This window comes from Podarcis pityusensis (genome assembly GCF_964106645.2).
Source record: "Podarcis pityusensis genome assembly, chromosome: 8".
Taxonomy (NCBI): Eukaryota; Metazoa; Chordata; class Lepidosauria; order Squamata; family Lacertidae; genus Podarcis; species Podarcis pityusensis.
This window is the reverse complement of record NC_138033.1, coordinates 14,864,032-14,881,912: the sequence shown is the minus strand read 5'-3', so window position 1 is coordinate 14,881,912 and position 17,881 is coordinate 14,864,032. Positions and strand designations below refer to the sequence as shown.

At 42.8% G+C, this 17,881-nt stretch overlaps 1 pseudogene across 2 annotated transcripts in view; it reads right to left on the bottom strand.

Annotated features, from left to right (window-relative positions):
• LOC308484261 (interferon-inducible GTPase 5 pseudogene) overlaps nucleotides 1–17,881 on the bottom strand; it is a 77,845-nt pseudogene that overhangs the window by 41,608 nt on the left and 18,356 nt on the right. Inside the window, exon 2 of one of the 2 annotated variants that reach the window (XR_013991441.1) lies at nucleotides 4,796–7,097. The exons of the other annotated variant lie outside the window; for it this stretch is intronic. The product of XR_013991441.1 is annotated as an interferon-inducible GTPase 5 pseudogene (transcript). Of the gene's footprint in view, nucleotides 1–4,795; nucleotides 7,098–17,881 lie in introns of those variants that run through there. 2 annotated transcript variants of the gene reach the window in all.

Below are 17,881 nucleotides of genomic sequence, written 5' to 3'. Positions count from 1 at the left end.
TGGCTGGGTGGACGACGCGGCCGGGATTCCCCTGCTCTCGTGGGGGCTGAAACCAGCCCCCGCTCACGTGAGGTGGGCGTGAAGCCCGCAACCCCACCTCCTGGGCCAGGTCCGGAAGTGGCATTATCTGACACCTTCAGCCTTAAGGGACATAATGCAGGGGGCCCCAGCACTGCTCCCTTCAGGGGTTTCTCCAGCCTCACGCAGAAATACTTGCCTTCCCTTCCCCCAGCTTGTCCTCCAGCTTCCTGCAGCCTTGGGAGCTGGAGCTCTTTGCCACCCCCACCCTCTCAGTGGAGACCAGGCAGGCAGGTAGCATCTGCAAAGCTATCTGAGAAGCGTCTACATCAGGAATTTCTTGTCCCACGCTCTCAGTGCCAGCAGTGGCAATTTTAATCTGAAATCTTTTGACACACTGTACTGCGGACAGAGTTCAGAAATGGCTGGTGCTAATAAAGTTCCCTATGGCAGAATGCCCCTATCACTATGGGTCTTTCGGACTCCGAGATATGATCCAAAAATAATAAACCAGTGCAAGCATGTACTGCTCAGCAACAGAGCATTTATAATAAATTATATTATCAGTTCTGTTGCTGATTATTTATTTATCCTGCTTAATCTTAGAAAGGGGAAGGGAGCTGCGGCTTTTTGTTATCTTGGAGCAGAAATTACATCCTGTTTTCAAGTTTTCCTCTCCCCCACCCTTGACCAGCACACAGCTCTGCTCAAACAGGTGATTTCTGAGAAAACAAAACCTAAATGAGTTTGCCCTAGTTCCTCCCTCTTGTAAATAATTTCTTGGACTGTGCTGGGTCATGACAGAGAGCAAAGGAAGCAGAAATTTCTCCAGCCTGAAAGTAGAGGAGGAGAATGCAAAGGAAGTTTCCCCCAAAACTCAAAAGAACGAATTTGTTTCGAGTCTTGTATCATGTCACCCCATTTCTCCTGAGTTTTGATGCAGTGTGATCCCCACAGGACTGGCTCCAAAGGGCAGAAAAACTGAAGCATATGGGGTGGGGTGGGGTAAAAGCAGGAGCCCTATGCCTAGGATACCACAGTTATGGCTTTCCCCAAAGAATTCTAGGTATGGTAGTTAGTTAAAGGTGCTGAGAGTTGTTTGGAGACCCCTGTTCCCTTCACAGAAGTACAATTCTCAAAACTGATTCAGCAGGCTCTTTCATCAGAAGTGCCTGGGCACCATTTTGGCGTGCAGAGCTGAGCCGCGATGGGTGAAAGAGGGAGAGGAGCTGGGGAGCACGAGAATGACTTGCGCACAGTTATAGGAGCCAGCTCCCAGGGGCCGAGATATGGAAATATTGTATTGGAGGGGGGCTGCTCCACATCTTGTGATCTATGAGGTGAGGCAGGGCTTATCTGCCTCCCCCCATATTTTAAGTTGGCACCCCAGCACACAGTCCTGTTACCTCTGCTGCTTGGATCCCTCTCCGTCTCCAAGCCCAGCAGCAGCTGTGTTCCTGCTACTTTCTCGCAAGGGCAAGGGCAATGCCCATCAACTTTTTTGGGGAGGGGTTGCCCCTCAAATGTGATATTTGGAGGGGAAAAACATGTAGACTCCTAACTCTGTGGTTAAAGTGGTTATCAGAGGCTGTCACAGGGGGAGGGGCCTGCTCTGAAGCATGCTGGGCAAGTGTAAACCCCATGAGACCCCGAGGTGTGCCCCCCCAGCATTTTCTCCCTAGGGGAGGGGGGATACGAGCAGCTCCTCCTATTCAGCAAGAGGCCACTGCAGAGACATTAGCTCTCTCCCACTGTTTTGCATTGCTTGCTTTTACGAATGCAATTGAGCATCAAACTGCTCTCAGCATGGCAACCCCAAATTTCCAGAGCTTGTTTCCGTGAGCTCATTACTGAGGTAGACACCATGTTTCCTTCCATCTCGTCCGGCTGTATACTTGAGCTGCCTTCTTTCACCGCTCCAGGAGATTCAGGTTTGAGAGACTTCCTTGCATGGCAGTGAACTCCTAGGGGCTGTTTCATATATGTTGGAAGGTGCCCAGGCTGGTTGGCGCAACCCAGTCAGATGGGCAGGGTACATATAATAAAATTGTTGTCATTGTTGTTGTTGCTCTGAGTCATTTTGGAAGGTGTTTGGCATTGTTGTTGTTGTGGATTGAATTTATATACCACCCTATACTTGGGGGTCTCAGGGCATTTCACAGAATATATTCAAGATATAAAACCACAAGATATAAAATAAAAATAAAACAACAGAATAATACCCACCCAAATAAAAGACATTTTAAAAGGGCAAAGGATGTAAATTGGACCAGCCAAAAACCTGGTTGAAAAGCAATGTTTTTGCCTGGCACCTAAAGGTGTATAATGAAGGCGCCAGGCAAACTTCCCTGGGGAGAGCATTCCAAAGACGGGCAGCCACTGCAGAGAAGGCCCGTTCTCATGTTGCCACACTCCAAATCTCTTGAGGAGGAGGCACACGAAGGAGGGTCTCGGAAGATAATCTCATGGTCTGGGTAGGTTCCTATGTTGTTGTGATTACAAATATATAAATTGTTATTAAATATGGAATAGTGAGTGAGATGGGTTGGCTGGCCTGATCTGGTGTGATCTGGGATTGCTTCAACATAATCTGACCCAACCCTATGTTGATACAAATTGGCCCAGTCCAATTCATTAATTGGATTGGGCTGGATCTGATGCACAGCCCAAGTGAAACGTGTTCTTAAATAAACTGAATTTTTTCTAGCTACACTTGGTTCTAGAGCCCCTGCTGCCATATTGTCCCAAGTCTCTTTCTCAGTTGCCATAATTCTCCTCATGAAGTTCCATTCTCAGCACCACAGAAACTTCAACATGGAACAGAAATCCCTTGCAGTTCACTCTCAGCTGTTCAGAAAGCCAAAGCAGTGTTGTAAATCAGATGGTGTTGGGCAGAGTCTGAGAAGCTTGTGCTCAGACTTATTGATTGCAGTGTCGTGCAAACCTAAGGCTACCTGGGGAGACGCTTTGCCACTTTTTGAGGGATTCCAAGTGGCAGATTGAAGTGCTTGTTTAGTAAGGTATATATTGCTTGCTGCTGAGAATAAAATCTTAAATCTTCTCACTCACTTGTGTTCTGTATTGCCTCTGAATCTCAGTTTAAAAGAACCACCTTGCATTTGGCAAGACAAGCATTCATAACATTGCCAACAGAGTACTAAAGAGCTGAGGATAAAACACGCCAATGGAGGGTTATATTTTTAAGAGAGACCTTTATTCCAGGTAGGGTACCCCTCCATTTTTTAGATCCCTATGTTGCCCTGCTTTAACGAACAAGGAAACAAACAAACAACAAAACCAAGAACTCTGCAGGCAGTGCTCCAGACTGCCTCTCACTTTAGGTTTATCAGTGGCTTGTAAGGCTTAGCACTAGAAAGGCCAGGGTGAAGCTGCAAAGTTCTTTTTAAAAATGTATAAGCAAAAATTCACAAAACTCAGACACCTCTTAATTATTTTAAGATCAGAAATAACCTCCCACCCATGAAAATATCAAATAAGTATGGAGGAAAGTAAACCCACTTAACTTCCTCCACAAAGAGCCCCTGTATTTTGGTAGGCTTAATCCAATTTGTAGGGTCTCCTATGCCTGCAAATTTCACCCACTTTGGCCAAAAGGGGATTATTTGATTCCTCATTATAATGAATGGGGACACAGAGCTTTATTTGGTTAGAGTTGTGTGGAACCCAAAACACAGATATAAGCAGAGAGAGTACAGAGTAATTAATGCACAGGTACTTGGTCACACCTAGTGAGTTTGAATGTGTTTTGCTATTTGTCAATAAAAACTATATTACTTTGTCTGTTTATTTGTGTTGGCAGCCAGTGGGGGAACATTTCAACCTCCAAGGCTTTAAGACTGTAAGGCTTTACAGAAAAGTTGCATTCTGAGGAGGGCTAAACTCATTCCACAAATAAGAGCTGGTGTTGCTGACTCCCAGCTTGGTGCATAGCCTATGCATAGCCATTTCTTAGTGTAGCTGCTAGTAGCTGTCAGTGGAACCACCTCCAACAGCTGGAAAAACTTGGATTTTTATCTCAGCAGCTGGTAAAATCACGTATGGACTATAACAATCTCAAAAACAATTGGCTAGTGCTTGGAATGAACAAGTTCAATGTGCACTGAATTAGTTTGAAAAACATCTGAACTACATGTGAAAGTAGTTCCCATAATTGCTGGGTAAACTGAACATGAATTAAGTTGACGTTGGGGCAAAACGAAGAATGATTTCTGGCTCATCTTCAAATTCATTACCACTTTCTAAATGCTTTAGAGTATTTATAAAAAAAATAATTGGGTTTTTCCCTCAAAAACCAAGAAACAAAAAAAATAAAAAATAAAAAGCACATATCCCTCAAAAACAAAACAAAACAAAACAAAGAAAGAATATGAAGCACCTATCTGGAGTTATTTGTGGCAGGAGGACACCCAAAACTCCCTCTACTCCAACTATGTTGAAGATGAATCAGTCTTTCTCTGTTTCATAGCATCCTAAAATACAAGGAAATTTGTGGGTTTGTGTATGCTTATTTCCAGAGAAAAAAACCCTCCCCAAAGGCTCAGGCTTCCCCTACCCACCCACCCAGCTGTTGAAGTAAAGAAAAGATTAATCATTACAATAAGGAGGCTGAGAGAAAACAGGCTTGTGGTTAAGGTTAGGACACCTAAATTTGGACCGTTGCCTGTAGCTTTCCCATGCCTGGATTAAATGATTTTTTAAAACAAAAATTGGAACAGTTGGGGAAATAATTGCATTAGGGAGGATTCAGAAAAAAACATTTCTTAAAATTTTAATATTTATAATTTTATTGAGATTAAGTAAATAAGGCAAAAGGAAATAATAGCAATCAAAGGAGGAAGAGAGTACATTAAAACATTTTTAAAAGCAGAAATAACGAAATAACCATAAAATATACTAAAGGCTACAAAACTATATAGTATATTTTTGCATGGATAAGCATGTCTCGCAGGATCCCACCCAAGACGATATCTGTGTTAGATCTTGTTTAATTCCAACTGCTTCAGATTTTGATATCTCCTCATTAAGATCAGTAACTTTTTGATCCAGGGCTGTAATTTTAAGATTCACCTTTGTTAATTTATCCTTCAGATATTAATTCTGCATCACAATTTACTTAGGCGTATCAGCAATAGAACTCTCTGAAGCCATTTCTCTTCTCTTCTTTTCTCCATTCTTTATGTTTTCCTGCTGCAAATTTGCTGCATGTCGGAGGAGGAGACATCTGTCATTTTAACACAGACAGGTAGAATATAAGAAACCTCTAAACTGGATAAAAATTGTCCAGACAGGCTACTAATTAAGCGTTGTTACAATAGGGCTGCCATATGTTTGGGATTCGTCCGTTGGAAGTAGTGTTCAGGCAGAATTTTTGAAAATTGGTAAAAATGTTTGTGAAATGTCAGAAGTGTTGATTTTTGGGGGTAGATTTCCTTTAAAATAGCTCAAGAACTTCTTTTGTTTTGGGGGGATTTTGCCAAAATAGCTCATCAACTTTGCCCTCCCCACCTCATCTCTATAACTTTGCCCCCCCCCCCCCCAATAAGCGAAAAGCTCAACAACTTTTGTGTCCGGATTTTCACTTTTTGAAATATGGCAACCCTAAGAGTGCTGAGCTTAAGAGTAATAAAGGGAGCATGCTAGGATGCCATGTTGCAAGACCAGAAGACGAACTTGTGAAGAAAGCAATTGGTTGATGCTGTCGTAGAAAGATGAGATTATGCATGTTGTACCTGGATGTCTCTTCCCAGGTAGATGTATTGGCTGTTTACTTGGGTTTCTTAGGCTCAGCAGCCTTTGCCAGAACTTTCTCTGCATCTTTCACAGCGTTTTCCAAGAAATTCTTCAGCAAGTAGAATGTGGTAGCAAAAGAACTGCCCCCACCATAGAGAGACCCCAACACAGGTATGAAATCCAGAACCAGCTCTACCACTGTGATTGCTCCCCACATTGCTGACCTCTTCAAGATATCCATGACAAATTCTGTTGTGATCATACCGGCGCTTGGGGTATGTTCAATAGCAGATTTCAACTCCTCAACAGGTTTCCCCACACGATTTGCTAGTATATTGAGAGAATTTTCATCCAAGCCAAAAACTTTGCACATATGTATCATTATCGAAACCACAATACCAATGTCACAACCAAGCGAGAGGAATGGGACAGGAATGAACCCAACAGTACAACTCACCATGGCTGTTTTCCATATCAGGCTCTCCATAGCAGCCTTTTTCTTTTTAATGCTATCTTTTGTTAAAATTGGAAGACACATAGTTAAAACATCTCTCTTGATTCCGTCCTGTTCCTGTTCAATGGTCTCTTGAAGGAGGGAGAAATCATACTTGCTCAGATCCCACCTCGATATTAGAAAGACCCTTGGAGAAGACTCACCTAATGCCTTCAAATTATCATAGCTGTCTTTCCGTATAATGTCAAGAGTCTTCTTCTCAGCCTGCATCATCTCATGGGTGTCATCCACATTGATGCGTTTTGACCGCCTGTAGTTATCTATATCGATATCCACTTTGCTGCGCACATAGTAGAATTTCTTCTTACTTTTACGGATCTCAAGAGCCAATTTGGTGTCATCCTCAGTGAAGCGCCCTGAGGCGATGATGATGAAAAAATCATACTTGCTGAAATTGACCTTCTTTAGGTATTCCTTTGCACTGAAATTATTTGTTCCAATTCCTGGTAGATCCCAAATTTTGACTTTGGGGAATGCAGGGTGTGTATATTCTTGTGGCACCATTGTTGTTTCTGTCACCCCCGTCTCAGCTGCACCCTCTCCACGATCTTCCATTCCTCGCAGGGCATTGACAAAAGATGATTTCCCGGCACCAGATCTTCCTGTGATGGCAATTTCCAACATGATGTTATTTAATAAATTTGACTGCTCTTTAGCTTCAGCTGAAACAGCTTCAAATGTTTTTCTCTCCAAAGCAGTCTTCACTTCAGCAAGGTCTTTTCTTAAGGTTTCTGTTGTTACAACACATTGTTTTTCTGTTGTTTCTATTGTTACGGCAGGATCCATGACAGTGATTCCTTGTGGCTCAGTTTATCTGAGAAAGAAAAGAAAACTATAATAGTTAAATGATAGTCTTCAACACACTTTTATGGACATATTTACAATCCATGGTTTGTGGGGTGGGGGTGGGGGAATCAATTTACATAGGACATATCTCTAAGACCAGTGGGTTGTTTGAGCAGCAGCTGGTAGTATTTCAATAAAGTGAAGAATTGTGCCTGTTGTCAATCTCTCAAAATCTATATGTGCATGCATTCACACATAACCCTTAAAACATGTTTATGTGGGATGTGGATCTTTTTTGAACTCAAATTATTCATCCCTCCAGAGATGTGTCTAAAGGAAGCATTTACACCCCACTAAAGATTCCCTTTTTTGGATAAAACTTTGGATAAAACACTTCATAAATAAATAAGTCAATGCACTGTGCATATCCCTCGTATATTCTGGGCAAGTCTTGCCCTGCCACTTTTACAAAAGTCACCAAAAAAAGAAGAATGTTTTTAAAAATGTCATCAAGGGGGAGGTGAAAAAAAGGAGAGGACTAAAAAGCAACAATTTTTGTAAAGTCCTTTGGAGACAAGCATGGCAGACAGGCACACCACTGCTCCCCATTTCCTGTATGGAACCCAATACTCTTATGAATTGAATTTGCCAGGTTTAATCAATGCACCCTTTGAGATTCATTGCACATGTCGTGTCCACAGTGAATGCTTTTTTTAACTGATACTTTTTAAATATACTCCGATGTAAACTAGAAACATTTGTCATATTGATGTAACATGCTGTCGAAACCTTTCTGTGTAATTTCTACCCAGACAGGCCTTTAAGAAAGAGAATTCTTTGATTTTGATGTAGTTTTATTAAGATGTTGCTAAAATTATTTTGTTAGATGACAGTAGGCAATAATCAAAATTACTGTTGAAGTTGAAGTGTAGGTATTTTGGGCATACAGCTTTTTCCTTTCTGAGGTTGCAAATTTTGTGGAATGTAATCTTGCTTTTCTTCGATAATGGAGAAAGCTTAGAAAAAAATGCCCTCTTCAAAGGAAAAAAAAGGGAATATCCATTCCTTTGAGCACCCCCTCTCTCTTTCATTTGACCCATATAATATTTTGCTTCCTGCCCAATTCTAGCCTTGCTGCTTCAGGCAATTATAATTTAGTTAAGATTTAGTCAAGGTTTCTCAGCTTTAACACTATTTTAGATTTGTAATGCTAACATATTATACTGTTTTTATGTTATTAACCTCATTTATCTTATTTTCTGTAGTGCTCAATTAAGTTCCACCAGATAAAGAAAAGGTATTTGCTATGTGCCTGAAGACTCATCCTTGAACAGCTGAATTTAGGGGGACTAATTTCGTCATAAAGGGAACTGACATGAGAAACTGGATTTCTGCTTCACAGAAATCGAGCTTAGATTTCCCCCTGAACAAAACAAAAGTGTCACACTGCCCACTCTCCTTTCCCCTTTTACTTTCAGAATGCTTTGCTGACACTAATGCAGCAGCCTCTCTTTTCTCCCTTGCTTTGCAGAAGAGGGTCATCTCTCAAAGTGAGACATTCTGGGTTAGGTGGCCGGGGAGAGTTGCCTGCACACACAAGTTTCCATAGGGGCTAGAAATTGTTTTAAAACATAGTTAAAAGTTCAAGATTAATAAAGTAAGGACTTGTGTTGTTTTTTTTAATGATATTTATTAAAATTTCAGAGAATAAAAGAATTACACAAAAACAAAAAGTAAAAATACAAGAAAATACAAAATACAAAATACAGAAAAAAGAATAAAAGACACTTAAAAAGAAAAACAAGAAAAATAAAAATGGATCAATCTTTCCATAACTTACATTCATATCCTTGTTTCCCTGACCTCCTCATACCTCCCTTTTTTGTATTCCAGTTCAATTAGTTAAGTCAGCAATTTCTTTCCCTCTTTGTTTTCTCATGATTCTTTAACTTAATATACTATAACTTTAAATTTTCATCTGTTATCAATCCTTTTTTACATACACCTTTCTAGCATTACTGCTTAAACCACCTAGCTTCATTCCAACATCATTCTAACATTCATTAATTTTGCAATATTTCTGTAAATAGTCTTTAAATTTCTTCCAATCTTCTTCGACCGACTCTTCTCCCTGGTCTCGGATTCTGCCAGTCATTTCTGCCAATTCCATGTAGTCCATCAATGTCTAAAGTTTCACTTACAAGTGCTCTTAACTCTCCTGCAACTTCCTTCTGCAGGTCTTCTCCGTGGTCTCGCCAAAATTTATCTTTGTCATCCTCTGATCTTATTTTTATCTTCTTGCCTTTGTAGCTAAAGGATAGGCCTTGGGGGAATTCCCACCTAAAAATAATTCCGTTACTTCTCAACAGGGCAACCAAATCTCTATAATTGGACCTAAGGTCCAAAAGATACTTCGGAATATCCTTAAATATCTCCACTTTTGACTGATGTATTTCCAAGGTCTTCTGGAAGTGCAGACTCAAGATTTTGTCTCTCTCCTCTTTTGTTCGGAGGGTGATCAAACAGTCTCTCACCCTGTTCCTCCTCCCTCCTCTTCCAAGCCTAAAGGCACTCACTATCTTGAAACTATCCTTCTCCAAATCCGGGTTCCAAAAGTCTGCAAATTCCTGCGTAAGAAAGTCAATCAAATTGTCTTTCTCAAGTTCGGGTACGGCCCTGATCCTTAAATTCGTTTGTTTCTCCTTCAACTCAATCATAGACAATATTGACCTGTGGTCTTCAAGTTGTTTGTGTAACGGTGGTATCTTCTCTTCTACAACAGTGGCTGTAGCAGTTGCTATTTCCTTTGCCTCTTCGGCTGTCTTTCATGTCGAGGTGGATTCCTGTAGTAATTTCTGAATAGTTTCTGTATTGGTATTTACCTTCTGTCCCAAATTATTAATACTTGTAGTGTTTTGATCAATTTTGCCCGATGCCTCGGCTACTTGTTTACTTATTCTTTCCAAAGATTCGTTAATTTTGCCTAGTGCCTGAGCCAGGGCATCGTCAGCTGCCATACCTTTAGGTTTAGGTTGTGCCGATGAGGTTGCTGTTGGTAAATCAGAAGGGCCAGATGTCGATGCTCTTCTTTGCAGCCCACCATCTGTGCGAAATAGTCTGCCAGACCTCGTTGCTTGTAACAAATCTATCTTCTCCTTCCCATCTGCCATAACCCTCAAGATAAAGCCCAAGGTCAATCTCACGATCAGAGTTTGTTTTGAAGTGGAAAATTCCCTTGGCTCAGCTGCGATTGTAACAATTTCAAACTTCCTCTAGGGGGACACAGTAGCAGTCAAAAATGTCTTAAAGTAATTAACTTTTTCCTTTCGCCCCCCAATTCACAGAAAGGACAACAGTTTCAATCTCAGTTGTTTCCTGTTACTTTAAAACCAGGAGAAGCCAGTCAGAAATATTGTATCTTACTTGTATCTCAGATGCAGAGTTAACTGTCAAAGAGTACTTTCAGCAACAGCACATTTCACAATACGGCTTTCTTACTGTTCACTGGGAACCCGTTCCAGGGTTTTAAGCGGTGGATTTTAGCTTCTTTTCCTCTCTTTTTTACAGGGAAATACAGTTCAGACCTTTCCCCCCTCCTCCCCTGCAATCAAGGGGGGGGGGGGGGGGAAATCGCTTGTTTGATGTTCGAATTATAATTCTTTTCCAACGTCTTTTAAGGTTTCCGCTTACAAGTTCATTGCTTTACTCCATTTACAAGAACGGAAGGCAGACTTCCTGTTTATGCCTCTCCGCTTCAGTGCCAAATAATTTGTAAAGTTCCTTTAGTTCCGAAATTAGCCTACTCACGGATCGTTGTTTTGCAGCCAAATTGTTCCAGGAAAAAGGTAGCGCTCTCCGGTAACGGCTACGCGGCTTCGCTCCACGGAAGAAGCAGATGACTCACAGCACCGCGCCACTTCCCCGCTCCGCTCCGGAGCCCATAGTCGGGCTCCTTTGCCAATTGGGGGGGGCGCAAAAGGTGCCCGCCGAGTCCCACGGTCACAGGCTTCACCCACCTGTGATTTTTGAAGGGTCCCCGCTTCGCCATAGTGGTGCAGACCCAATTTCCGCAGAGCCGGTTCCCTCCAAGTCAGAGGGAATCCTCCATTACCGATGGCGCCACCCCGGAAGTCCTAATAAAGTAAGGACTTGCAACCACTTCGAACTTTTTGTTATCACATTCTTTCAGACAACAACAAAATATACCAAACTATTGTAATCGGTCTTAATGGCATCTGATATCCTTACTGCCTGTCTCGCTGCCCAGCAGTCTCATTGCCTGAGCCAAAAGAGCTTCTCGGAGGGGGGGTTGAGGAGTCATAGACTGCTGGTTTGGGGGGACTTCAGCATCCATGCCAAGGTGACCAGCTCTGGGGTGTCTTAGGACCTCATAGTTGCAATGGCAACCATGGGGCAGTCTCAACATGTCAACAGCCCAACCCATGTGGCAGGCTGCTCTCTGGACCTTGTTTTTTCAACTGGGCAAGAAGAGCGTGATCTGAAAGTGGGGCATAGTGACATCAGTCCCTTGTCATGGTCAGATCACTTCCTGTTGAGATTTAGACTTTCAGCACCTTTTCCCCTCTGCAGAGCTGGGGGACCTAATAGCATGGTCCACCCTCAGAGATGGCTGCCATAGTACCAAAATAGACATGTGATAGGTGCGTTGGGTTCAGCTTAGGGCGACCTCATTTAGGTTTCATTTTCTCAGAAATCACCTGTTTGAGCAGAGTTGTGCTAATCAAGCATGGGGGAGAGGAAAACTTGGAAACAGGATGTAATTTCTGCTCCAAGATAACAAAAAGCCAGGACTACTTTCCCCTTTCCAAGATTAAGCAGGGTAAATAAGTAATCAGCAAGAGAGCATTTATTGCTCTGTTGCTGAGGAATACATGATTGCTCCGGTTTATTATTTTTTGATCATTTCTCAGAGTCCGAAAGATGCATAGTGATAGCAGCATTCTGCCATAGGGAATTTTATTAGCTCCCGTCGTTTCTGAACTCTTACTGCAGTACAGTGTGTCAAAAGATTTCAGATTAAAATTGCCACTGCTGGCACTCAGAGTGTGGGACAAGAGATTCCCGCTGCAGACACTTCTCTGTTGGCTTTGCAGATGCAGATGCTACTTGCCTGCCTGGTCTGCAAGGAAACAGTGTTGGGGGATGTGGGTGGAAAGAGCTCCAGCACCCAAGGCTGCAGGAAGCTGGAGGACCATCTGGGGGAAGGGAAGGCGAGTCTCCCTGTGTGAGGCTGTAGAAACCCTTGAACTTTTTATCCTGCATAACCTTGAAAGGGGAAAGTAGCTTTGGGTTTTTATTATATTGTAGCAGAAATTACATGCTGTTTACAAGTTTTCCTCTCCCCCTCCCTTGCCCAGCACATAGTTCTGCTTTCTGAGAAAACAAAAGCTAAATGGAGTCGCTATAGGTTCTCCTTCTTGTAAATCATTTCTTGGACTGTGCTGGGTCATGACAGAGAGCAAAAGCTAGCAGTGTGAGGCTCACACTTCATCAAAACTCAGGAGGAATATGATGATATGATACAAAGACTTTAAACAAATGACATAATTTATAAATAAAAGCACCACTGACTCAACAGATTTCTTTCATCGCTTCCATTCCTGTTCATCTAGAATTGACCTCTTCTGCATTCATCTTCCACACCCATTTTTAAAATTATATTACAGTGGTACCTCGGGTTAAGAACTTAATTTGTTCTGGAAGTCTGTTCTTAACCTGAAACTGTTCTTAACCTGAAGCACCACTTCAGCTAATGGGGCTTCCTGCTGCCACTGCACCCCGCTGCACAATTTCTGTTCTCATCCTGAAGCAAAGTTCTTAATCCAAGGTAATATTTCTGGGTTAGCGGAGTCTGTAACATGAAGCGTCTGTAACCTGAAGCGTATGTAACCCGAGGTACCACTGTATTAATACTAATACTCCAGAGGGAGTCCATTCCACTGTCAAAGAGCTCTCGCTCTCAGAAAGTTCTTCCTCATGTTTAGTCAGAATCTCTTTCCTTGTAGCTTGAAGCTGTTTGTCCAGGTCTGACCATCTGGAGCAGGAGAAAGCAAACTTGCACCGCCCTCCATATGGCAGCCCTTGAGATATCTGAAGATGGCTATCATATCTCAGAGTCCAAAAGTCCCATGGTGATAGGCGAATTCTGCCACTGGGAGTTTTACTAGTGCAAACAGTTTCTGAACTCTTATCGCAAAACACTGTGTACACACTGTGTACAATACACTCAGATTAAAATTGCCACTACTGGCACTGTGGGCTGGATAGGAAAAGATCCTGCTGCAGCCACTTCTTTGCAGATCCAGCTGCTTCCTGTCTGCCCGGTTTGCAGGGGGTGGGGAAGAGCAACAGCTCCCCAGGCTGCAGGAAGCTGGAGGACAAGCTGGGGGAAGGGAAGGCGAGCCTCTCTGCGTATGGCTGTAGAAACCCTGGAGTGTAGCAGCGCCATGATCCCTTGCATCATCTCCTTCTCAGGTTGCGCATGGCGGATGAGACAAAGGCTTTGCTGTCCATCTAGGAACACTCTGTGGGGAGTTTGGTGTCCTGCCTGCCTGCCCGGTCTGCAAAGCCAGCTTCTTGCTCTAAAGCCGCTCTGCACCCTGCAGAATGTTAGAACTTTTCTGGAAAAGAAACTATTTCCTCTAAGACGCCCTAAAAGCCCACAGCTTTAAAGCCCTTCCACTTTATGCAGCCTATCAATGTAACAATGCAAAAGTCGACAAGGAAGCCATCAAGGAATAATATTTATATTCTGCCTTTCAGCACTAAAAGGAGCCCCACCTAATTAATTCTGACTGTTTCTTTCTTTGCTCACTTTCCCATATTTCAACCATTCCTGCTATGTATTCAACAGTGAACGGTTGCTTGAAAGGACAACAATCAAATATACAGTGAGTGGAACCTTGGTTCTTGAACTTAATCCATTCCGGGTGTGTGTTCGATTCCCGAAACCATTCAAAAACAAAGGTGTTGCATCCGATTGGCTGCAGGAGCCTCCTACACTCAAGCAGAAGCCATGTCGGACATTCAACTTCTGAAAAACGTTCGCAAGCCGGAACACTTCCTTCCGGGTTTGCAGAGTTCAGAAGCTGATTTGTTCAACAACTAAGCTGTTCGGGAACCAAGGCACCCCTGTATATCAGAGTTTCTCTCTCCAGGAGAAACCCTCACCAGGGCAGGAAGTCCAATTTATGCAGTTTGAAAGCTTCTCATCAAAGCATTGCAGCCATTTCAGGGGGTTTAGACAGGAAAACTGAGAGGCAGATGAAGCTGTATAGGAATTTCAAGAGCATTTGTTGAAGCTATTTACTTAAGGCTTTGTAATAACTATAATGTTGCCTGCACCCCAATTTCTGTTTGGTAAGAGATTCCAGGGGTTCCAGTGCTAACCTAGAACATGGTTTCCTTTGAATGCTCAATGGAGTTAAACACTAATGTGAGTAGTTTGAACTGGGCCTTGAACTGAACTGGCAACCGATCCAGCTGTTTTAAAAGAGGAGTTAGATGCGGAAGGCATTAACTGCTGCAATATTTCTGTTCTTGTTTAGGTGTGATAAATCTCAGAGAAGAGCAGCCATGGCTTGTAAGAGCAGCAAACAAGACACATTAGCTCAAATGAATCAGCCATCTGGCAAACGTACCCTTGATAGCGCCATCGTAGGGGACTCAGGTGTCGGCAAATCATCCCTGGTCAATGCCCTGCGAAAAATGGCAGACGATGAGGGTGGTGCAGCTGTGGTTGATGTGATAAAAGATACTAGAGAACCAACGGGGTACTTGTACCCCCAATATCCAGATGTAACCCTTTGGGATCTACCAGCTGAAGCCAAACTTTATTCAATTACATATCTTCAACTCAATATGAAAGCAAACATGTTTAATGTTTCTTTTTTCTGTGCTATTGTGGCTGTACCCTTATAGAAGGATGCAGAGACCATACCTGCCCTCACCTTCCTCTTAATAGCAGTATTGTGGGGAGAAGGATTATCATCAGAATCATGGGATGGGGAGGGAAAGTTTCAAACTCTCCTTGGCCTGCAAATCCCTTCTGGGCTGTTGAGCTGACTGGGGAAGCGCTGAGAGTGCACAAAAGGAGGCTGGACAGCAGAAGTTAACAGTTAGAAATCGAGAAATCGTAGAATTTGAGCATGCATTTCCCCCCTGAACAAAGCAAAACTGTCACACTGCCCACTCTCCTCTCTCCCTTTTACTTCAAAAATGCTTTCCTGACACTAATGCAGCAGCCCCTCTTTTCTCCCTTGGTTTGAGGGTCATCTCTCAAAGGGAGACATTCTGGGTTAGGTGGCCGGAGAGAGTCGCCTGCATCACAGGGGCTAGAAATTATTTTAAAACATAGTTAAAAGTTTGAGATTCATAAAGTTAAGGACTTGCAGCCATTTTGAACTTTTTGTTATGGCATTCTTTAAAACATGAGTCTTGCTTCCTCGTTCAGTCTGAGGATAGTAGAGCCTACAGACAATTTGGGCTATGAGGGATTTTGTGAACTTGGGTTTTGCATGTGTGGTTTTGCTGTTTTGGTTAAAACACACTGAAATATAACGGTCATGGCCCACTGCAGCGGTTCAGGAAGATGCATGGCTCGTAGTTGACACTGTATTGGTAAGAGAAACACTGACAGCAGCTCCCACAGGGTGACTTCTTCTGCACGGAAGCCGCTGCTGCTCATTCCTCTCCAAGCCCCTCCTGGTTCTAGGAGATGACGGAGCAGGGGAAGGCGGGGAGTCAACTGGCCCATCCCTTGCCTGAAGAGTTTCTTCTTCCTCCACCGCATCCTGCCCTAACTCTTCTTCTTCTTCCTCCCCCTGGTCTGGCTCCCATAAACCAGTGGCTCCCTTTCCTGGGTCAGCCTCCTGGCCCCCTGTCTCCACCACATTCACAATCCCTGACATCTATTCTCTGAGGAAGAATAAGCCAAGACGTTTTATGTTGCCTGAGGTGAAGGGCAAGATGGCCACTGCCCCTCCCTCCATTCCATGGGCAGAAACCAACTGGATCAGCCACTGAATGACTTCAGAACACGGGCAATGGGGCCCTGACCTCTCCTCACCTGAGGGAAATGGCCTTAGGGGACTTAGGCAGGCTGTTTCCAAAGGGGTAGCCATGTTGGTTTGTTGAAGCAAAAACAGCAAAGGCAGACCCTCCAATATCCAAATTTTCCAGGGATGTCCCTGATTTAGAGAAGCCGCCCTGGTTTCTGATTTGATCCCAGAATGTTCCGCTTTTCCTTAGGATGTCCTTATTTTCATTGGAGAAATGTTGGAGGGTATGGAGTTATCTGGCCCCTGAGCTGCCTGAAGGCAATCTTGTATGGGGAAGTTATTTAAATGTTTAATGTTTAATGTTTTATTATGTCTTTATATTTTTTGGTAGCTGCCCAGAGTGGCCAGCTAGCCAGCATGGCCAATGAAGCACAAAACATCTGGAAGGCATCAGTTTGAGGAAGGCTGTAGGGATCTTCCAGGTGTCCTTTTTATTGAGCATTCATATCTGAGCTCATACTGGGGTGATTATACGTGATCCCACTTTCAATACCCTTTACATCTGCAAATGTTTTGGGATGGTCATACTGCTTCGTTTGCAATAGGCATGGGTCCATAGTTTCCTGCTAAAGCCAGTGTGGTGTAGTGGTTAAGAGCGATAGACTCGTAATCTGGGGAACTGGGTTCGCGTCTCCGCTCCTCCACATGCAGCTGCTGGGTGACCTTGGGCCAGTCACACATCTCTGAAATCTCTCAGCCCCACTCACCTCACAGAGTGTTTGTTGTGGGGGAGGAAGGGAAAGGAGAATGTTAGCTGCTTTGAGACTCCTTCGGGTAGTGATAAAGAGGGATATCAAATCCAAACTCTTCTTCTTCTTCTTCTTCAACTTTTTCGTAGCACAAATGTTGATGGGTGTGTATGTTGCCCACTTTTGTCACACTACAGAGCAAGAGTGACCTTCCAGATGGCAATAATAACCGAGTGACATTGGGGAAGTGTTGCAGAACTATTAATAGAGTGGAATGGTATCTGAATGGCCCACTATAAACCACCCACTCCTGCATTATTACTGTGTCGATGACATGTTGTCTCAAGGCAAATCTAAAAAAATGTAGTATAAACACTGACTACTGGGAAACACTGGCCTGCGAGCGCTCCAGTTGGAGAATAGCCTTTACCAAAGGTGTCATGGGCTTTGAAGACACTCGAACTCAATTGATAGAAAGGACTGGCAGAATCCGAGACCAGGGAGAAGAGACGGTAGAAGAAGATTGGAAAAAAGTTTAAAATTTATTTATAGAAACATTGTAAAATTAATGAGTGTTAGAAAAATGTTGGAATGAAATTACACGGCTTTAGTAGAAAAGTTATAAGGAGTTAAGGCAGCCCTGTTCAGGGAAGTTTTTAATGTATGATATTTTAGTGTTTTTTGCTTTCTATGGAAGCCGCCCAGAGTGGCTGGGGAAACCCAGCCAGATGGGCGGGGTACAAATAATAAATTATTATTATTATTATTATTATTAAGTACAAATAAGTTTCAGGGTATTAATGGTAAGATAAGGTTAAAATAAATTATGACAATTATATGACAGAAAATAGTGAAAGATGGAAAGGATTTGCTGAAATAATTAATAATTAGAACACAAAAAAGGGAGGTGCGAGGAGGTCGATGAAAAAAGTTAATGAAAGACAAAGATATGGAAATATTGGATGTGTTTTTAATTGTTTTTGTTTTTGCTTTTGTTTTGATGTATTGTGTCTTTTCTTTTTTCTTTTTTTATGTATAGCAAT